The following is an 8,530-nucleotide window of genomic DNA, read 5'->3' on the forward strand; positions in this document are numbered from 1 at the left end:
ACATAAAAATTGTTGGGAGCCTTCTGTATTTAACAGCAACTAGGCCAGATATTATGTTCTCTGCTAATTTACTTGCACGATTTATGCACAAGCCTACCAAGAAACATTATGGAGCTACTAAAAGAGTCCTAAGGTACATTCAAGGAACAATTGACTTTGGAATTGAATATGTGATTGGAAAAACTGCTTTGTTGATTGGCTATTGTGATAGTGACTGAAGTGGATCTGAGGAGGATATGAAAAGTACCTCAGGGTATGCATTTTCATTTGGAAGCGGAGCATTCCCATTGGCTTCAGTTAAGCAACACAATGTAGCACTTTCAACTGTAGAGGCAGAGTATGTTAGTGCAGCTGAAGCAACCTCTCAGGCCATTTGGCTTAGATTTATGCTCGAGGACTTTGGAGAAGAGCAAGCTGCTGCAACTTCTCTATTCTGTGATAACACTTCAGCTATAGCCATGTCTAAGAATTCAGTGTTTCACCAAAGAACCAAGCATATTGGCAGGAAGTTTCATTTCATTCAAGATGCAAATCAAGAAGGTGTGGTCGATATGATTTACTGCAAGAGTGAAGAACAGATTGCAAACATCTTTACCGAGGCTCTTCCCAAAGACAGATTCAACTACTTAAGAAGCTTACTTGTTTTGAAATCAGTTAGCAATTAAGAAATGAGTGTTGAAAAGTAAATTGCTTACTAATTTCTTGTTAGTAAATGATTTACTTATTCAATTTACCTTTATCCTATTGTATGACTGTTTTCTGTTGTGATCTTGTGCTCATATGCCTAAGTGTAGAATCTTAGATTAGTTTTCACTTTGTCAATGGCTTACATGCCTTGTAAATGCCATGTGTCATAATCACAACGGCTCATGTATTTGAATGGCTGTGATGACTGATGTAAGAGAATGATATATATGAATGAAATGCATCATTCTGCAGATAAGAATGCTGCAGTGATTATTCCATTTCCTTACTCTAGTTTTTCACTTTCTCTCTACATTTCTCTTGCTCCCTTTGTAATCCAAGAAGATCCGAATGAGAGACTACTCAAATCTCAACAGCACTGACCCTAATTTCTGCATCAACAACTTCATCAAGAGTCTTTATGACCATATTTGCGTTCCCAGAGCAATCACCCCACCAGGTCCAATTAGGCCAGCGTCAAAAGCAGCCTCCCTAGCCTTTCTTGCCACTTTTTCTTCCTCCCACTGTCTTCGTATCCTTGCCTCAAGCGATTCAATGACTTCAGTAGGTCCATGGGGACTCCTTCGTGGTTTATTAGGAGAGACTGCAGTATCCATCAATTCATTTTTCAGCTTTGTCCCACTACCTTATCACACCAATCTTATCCATCGTGTGCTACTATCAAGTTCCCACAGTTTCACATTGCAACATAATAAAAAACATGGCACAAACTGGAAACAGACTAAGAACGTAAAATTAAATAAATAAAAATTTTCAAGAAACAAGATACTGATCTGTAATTAGAATGCTAGAGAAACCAATCGACCCAACACTTCCGTAATCCATATCCAAGTATCAAATACAATAACAGATTGTTACCCTTGTACTCCGAACACGCACTAGTAACACACAAAATGGGTAACACGCTAACTCCCCTCGGAATTTGAAATATCAACCAAGCCAAATCTCTCATTCTCCTGCAAAACTGACCAGTTTGGTAACTGAACCGCCCGCAACCACAAGAAATCATCCTCCATTTCTCTGTCTCCTCGTCAAGACTAGCCTCCCTAAGCTCTTATTCAATTCCTTTATACCTCAAACAGTACAGCGCAAACATCACACCGTAACTATCCTCAATTATAAGCCGACTCCTCACCCTCTGATAAAAATAACTCATTTTCGCATTGTTAATCCAAATTTAATGTGATCCCATCACGAAAACACACCCTTTAACCCCATCAATCAAAACCAAACTTGTTACAGGGCCCGTATAAACCTTGCAATTTCTTAATCTATGAACAAAAAGCGCTCTCACATAACCCATTAGCCTGACCTCACATGAATCAAAGTCTAAAATTGAAAACTCTCCTACTTCCAATCTTTTGAATTTATGCACAAAAATCTCTCATTCCTTGTTTCAGAAACCCGAGGAGTCCCGAACTCGAAACCTGATTTCTTCTCAGGTTCATGCTCCTTCTCTTCATTTTTAGGTTCGGCGACTAGATCTTTTCTGGTAGGTTTGTTTCTAAAAGCGAATTTCTTTTTGGGTAACAACTTGGCGCTCAAAACCTCAAGACTCTACTGCAAATCCAACGAGTCATTTTGAGGGATGACCGAACTTCATATTAGGGTAAGAAGTATCAGTTCTCGACGATGAGCTTTTCGAGGCAAAGATGGATGAAGAGATTTGGTCGAGGTGGAATTTGACTTGACTCAAATCGGAGATTCAGCATTAGGCGAGTTAGGACTCAATAGAGCTCTTGGAGTTAGAGAAACAGGAGAGGAAGGTTGATAGGTATTGGAAGGAAGGGGAAGAGGACAAGTCGGACTCAGTGGATCAATGGGTGAGTGAGTTGTCTAAACGAGTTTGGTGACGGTTGGAGAAGCGGTCAAGCATCAAAGGGATGGATCTACAGAGAATGGGCTAAGGTTGATGACATTGTTGTTGCTCCTTCTTCATTTTCCATCGATAGCAGTGATAGGTTTGATTGACAAGGCTAAAATCTGCAGAACAACAGAAAAACGAGGGAATTTGGTAATTTGGGTTTTTTTAAAACACTAGAAGTGCTTTTAGAAAGAAACGCACCCATAAAGCACTTGCATTTTCACTCGTTTGAAATTACCTTTAAAACTGAAAGCGCATTTTTGGACCAAGCACCAGTTAAGCACTTGAAATGTTATTCCATGATTCACTTGCATTTTACTAGGCTATGTAATTTCACTTCAAATAGTCATCTTGGCTATGTAATTTCACTTCAAATAGTCATCTTGCACTGACTCAGTTCATTCTCTATGATAGGATGACAAGTAGGATGACTGATTTCGAAGTGCCAATAATAATTCTCTATAAACTATATATGCAAATGTAATTTCCTAAGCTACAATTTATATTAATGGATGAAACTAGCACTTTCAGAAACAATGTCAGAATTTTCCATGGTGAACTCTCCCTTCCCGGAAACAGTTGTAGTAGTCAATATAACTTTGTATCAAGTTAACAATAACATTTAGCATTCCAGTCAGTAAGAACAAGTTGAGAAAAAAACATCAAATGGACTTTAAGAGGAAAAATTACAACCTAAACATACCTGCAACAAATCAATTTACACCTTTCCTTTATCTGGTTCCGACTTCAGTCAGCCGAATCGGCTTGCTGTCCAAGGAAGCCGCTCTTATATGACTAAAAAGAGCTTCATGGAAATAGTAGCAATAATCCTTACAACTGTCTATTAATCATGATGGGAAACTAGACACACGCCTAACAACGTTCGAAAAAAATAAGACATCAGGTGAATTGGAGATGAAAACCCTAACTACAACAAATCATTATAAACAAATTATCTGAAACAAAAATTGATGAACAATTTAAACCTACAAAATTCGACATTTCTAATTTTCAAGGGTAGACTAGTACATGGATTATGCAGATGAACCTTCTCAGCTGCTTCTTCCTCTTGCAACTTCTTCAACGACGGATGAGGTCTAACAACAATGTTTTTCTTCCATTGTAGATCAAACTTTCTTGACAGCCTCTTGCCATATCCCTTCTCAATCTCTCTCACGTTTAACAGTAAGCAAGCGAGCAATCTACAGTTTTAAACCAACTTCACATTAGTACAATACAACAATGCGTAGTCTCTGCAACAACCTCAAAAACTCACATTTGCACAAAGAGAGAGTTAGCAAACGTGTAACGGAATTATAATAAACAAGCAATCTCTACTCCGATGGCCGCACATCTATGACTTGATTGATCGATGCAGGCATGGAGACCAAAGACTCAAGCAAACATTGGTGGTCATATTGCAGTTTGTTCCTTGACGGAATCCTCATCCCAACTCATCTCCCCACCAAAAATTACAAATTTCAACCAAGAAAACTAAAATCTTGTCTAAATTTATCTTTTTTTGGAAATAAAATGGCATGTTTACTTTTCACTTTTTTTATAGAAAAATAAATTTGTATCGAACTCACAATTCATGATATTCGAATCAAGACTCTAACCAGGACTACATTACTAAGCCGATGATTTCTTCGGTGGTTTTTGTTAGACAATAGAATCCTAGTCAAAGTAATAGATATGATTGCAATCCTAATTGAGATTGTATTCCTAGTTTGTAGGGATTAAGCCTTGTAGAGCAAGGAATGTACTTGTATATATTTCTTATTCACGTATCAATGACATATACTTTTACCCTATACATCTTTTTCTACATGGTATAAAGAGCAGGCTTCATAACCCTAGCTTCTTTTTAATATTTTTTTCGGCAGCCTCATCCTCCTGCCGTTATTGTTCTTGTTCTTCCATCATGGGAGATTCCGATTCCAGTACTCATTTTTATATTCACCATTCTGATCACCCTAACCTTGTTCTTGTTTCCAAAAAATTAAATGGAGACAACTACACCACCTGGGCACGCGGCATGGAGATCTCTTTGAGCACCAAGAACAAACTTGGCTTTATTAATGGTGACATTGCAGAACCGTCCTCCTCCGAAGACCCTGATACGCACGCTGCCTGGCGTCGCTGCAACGATATGATTCTTTCATGGCTTCTTCATTCTTTGGAGCCTGACCTTGCCGAGTCCGTCCTCTTTTCCACTACTGCCAAAGCCGTTTGGGATGACCTCCGTGAACGGTTCTCCCAAAGCAATGCTCCTCGCATTTTTCAACTCAACCGTGACCTTGCCACTATCTCTCAAGGCACTTCATCTGTTTCCGCCTACTTCACTCGTCTCAAAGGCCTTTGGGATGAACTTGCCTCCTACAATGACCATTGCACCTGTTCTTCTGGCACCAAGAACGACAGACAGCAACTTATTCAGTTTCTCATGGTGTTGGAAATATGCCCTGAAAGTCAATCTTTGGAAGAAATCTTTCAGGACAAATATATGGATGTATGGATGAATCTTATACATCAAATGGCAAAGACACGAATTAGGACTATCTCAATAAACGATATATGTCCTAAATAGTGTATCCATGGACAATGGATCGATTGAAGAAGTAATCTAATGATGTTAGACTACAGAGACCTTCTTCATATAACCAGATGTCCAAAAAGGTTCCTGATCGTTGGATTGTAGGAGGGATACTGACAATGCGGAGACCGGTACATACTATGTCTGCTTCAATTGGAAGGATGGAAAGTCTCATCCCATTCGTGTTGTGACACTAAGACAAGTATGTAGGTGCTCATTAAGGGAATGAGTTCACTGAACACAATCAAACGGGAGTACTTGCATGGAGGTCTACTCACATGTCAAGCAAGTAACTCTAATGGTTGGAAAGATGTAAGTAATCCTTAGACCTGAGGCATCGTCGTTGTCTTGTGGTTAAGTACTTAATCTTTGATTATGTCAAAGTCTCCCCATTCGAGGGTGTCCACGGCATAATTGGGGTTAAGCCACTTAGTCATGAAGGCAAGTGTATGCGCAACAAGGAATCTCTAATCCTCGATAAGAGAGGAAGAATACTCTAAGATATGATTCGGGAATCTTCGGCCGAAGTATCGAGCGTAATAAAGGAAAGCGTTCCTATACGACTCAATTGGATCATATAAGAAGGAATAATCACATTAGGGGTTTGACATGATATATCCATACCCTAATGATGTGATTGAGAGTATTGTATTAGAGAAGGATTGAATTACATTGTAATTCCAACTGACTAGGTTCTCCGAATAAACTTCTACATTAGCTTGGGTAGCTATGACATATGGTTAGATGTCACTCATAGCTTGTGAGTTCTTCTAGATGATTAAATGTAGTCGTCAAAGAAGAAAGGTGAATTAAAATGAAGTTTTAATTCACTAAGTGATTGAATTAAATATGAGCAATTGGATTGATGCCAATCACCTCACTGCCTTGCTACTTAGAACCTAAAAGGTTGTTCACCAATACACTATTGTAGTGAGTAACTAATGGATGATGGAAACAATTAATTGGATTAATTATGTGTTGTGATTAATTTAGAAAAGTCTAAAGAAATCATAAAAGCGATAAAGATCGTTTTGGGCTTAAAGAAACGTTCGGGTTTAATTAGGCCCATTGGGCCTAAACCCATTGGGCTTTTATTCAAGCATTGGATGACTTGAAATAATAAAAGCCCAAAGCCCAAAAACAACACAAAGGGGCCGGCCACTTTAGGTGAAGAAAGGAGAGATATTTAGTCAAGTGTTGACTAGGTTTCTTTTGTCTATATAAGGAACTTTATAAGATATTGTTCATTAGAGTTTTTTTTTTGTGAGTTTTGAACAACAAAAGAGGCAAAAGAAAATAGCTCTCTTGAACCACAAAAGCCGGCCACCAAAGGGGAGTTTTTACTAACATCTCTTACACCCCTTTGGTTATTCCTTCATCCTTCTCACTACACTAGTGGGTGAGGATCTTTAGAGGTTTCCTACTTTGGGAACTTGAAGAGAACCTAGGAGCACTCATTGTAACAAAGTGGAGGAGGCAAGGAGGGAAGCTAGGCTCAAGGATTTCAAGGAGCAAAGGGCTTGGAGGTGGTCCATCCTTGGTCTCAAGTCTAGATCAAGAGGTATAAGACTAACCTTCACTTTGTTCTTGATTCTAAAAATTGTTTTGATGCCTTATATATAAACCTATGAACCTTGAAGGGGATTTGCATGACTATAGCTTTGATAATATGTTATAAATGCTTCCGCTGCTTTCGTATATTAAATTTGATTTGTATATGCATGATAGTCATTATGAAATCCCATTCTAGAATCTCATAATTTTCCCTTCACATGGGCCTTAACGAGTCTTTTTCGGCCATTCGCGATCAAATCCTCTTGATGAACCCACTACCCACCGTTCGCCAAGCATGCTCCTCCGTGTCTCAGGCAAAGAAACAACGTTCGATGGGTTCTCTCCGTTCAGCCGATCAACCTGCAGCAGCCATGACGGTCCGTGGATCGTCCCGTGCTTCCTCCAACCATCCTCCTCTTCACTACACTTATTGCAACTATGATTTTCACACCCGTGACACCTGCCACAAGCTTCATGGTTATCCTGTTGGTCATCCTCTCCATGGCCAACCGTGGAGGCCACCCCGTCGTTCTACATCTGTTGGTTCTTCTCGCAGCAACAACGGTGCTACTCTTCCTGCCCGTCACACCCATGTAGCTAATCCTCAACCCACTACCAGCTCCCAGGCCCACACGGCTTCAGTCCCTCCACCAGCCCACCACGTGCAAGGGCAGCCCACACTGCATGATGTTCAGTTTGCTATGCCATATCTCTCGGCCGACCAACACTCCCGAGTCCATGCTGCCCTAACTAATGCTGCCGACCCTCCTTCGTCTCCTCAGGCTCATGCTGTTTTTAATAAGGACTTTGCCAAAGGTTTGTTTCCCGTAGCTTCTCATCTTGGTCAATGGATCCTTGACAGTGGAGCTACAGATCATATTACTTCCTCTGCCTCATGTTTGGTTAATACTTCTCCTTCACAGTTGCCACCTGTTTCTTTGCCTAGTGGTTTTACCGCACCTATTTCTTTAACTGGCACTCTCCATTTAAATTCCTCTATACATGTGAAAGATGTCTTATGCGTCCCTAATTTTAATGTGGACCTTTTATCGGTTGGTAAGCTTACAGATGGATTATCGTGTTCCATAACATTTTTTCGCACTTGGTGTGTTTTGCAGGACTTGGTTTCGAAGGCGATGATTGGTGTGGGTAAGCGACGTGGCGACCTATATTACCTTATGGCCCTTGCCTCTTCCCTTCCCTCCCGTCACCCCCTCTGCCATGTCATCACCATCCCGTCTTCCCTGTGGCATAGGCGCCTTGGTCATCCTTCCTCTCCTCGTTTGCAAGTTTTAGCTCCTAAATTTTTAAATTGTTCTTTTGATTCTAGTCATGTTTGTGATGTTTGTCCTTTGGCGAAACAAACTCGTCAACCTTTTGGTTTCAGTTCAATTTCAACAACTTTTCCTTTTGCTTTAATTCATTGTGATATTTGGGGTCCGAATCGTCAATCTTCCCTTTCTGGAGCTCATTATTTTTTAACCATTATGGATGATTTTTCTCGCTTTACGTGGGTCTTTCTCATGAAACATAAATCTGATACTCAACAATTAATCAAGGATTTTTTTGCTTATGTCCATACTCAATTCCATACTCATATCCAATGCATTCGTACTGACTATGGCGGCGAATTTCTTTCTCTTCGTCCTTTTTTTTCCGCTAATGGGATTTTACTTCAAACTTCTTGTGTCCATACCCCTCAACAAAATGGCGTTGTTGAACGCAAACATAGGCACCTCCTAGAAACCGCCCGCGCACTCCGCTTTCAGTCCCATCTTCCTCTCAAATTTTGGGGTGAATGTATCCTTACC

General features: G+C 40.0%; 1 pseudogene; it reads right to left on the minus strand.

Annotated features, from left to right (window-relative positions):
- Nucleotides 1-1,610: 1,610 nt before the first annotated feature.
- Nucleotides 1,611-2,581, minus strand: LOC126602926 (tubulin-folding cofactor C-like; annotated as a pseudogene).
- Nucleotides 2,582-8,530: the final 5,949 nt, after the last annotated feature.

The sequence above is a fragment of the Malus sylvestris genome, chromosome 15 (assembly GCF_916048215.2).
Source record: "Malus sylvestris chromosome 15, drMalSylv7.2, whole genome shotgun sequence".
Lineage (NCBI taxonomy): Eukaryota > Viridiplantae > Streptophyta > Magnoliopsida > Rosales > Rosaceae > Malus > Malus sylvestris.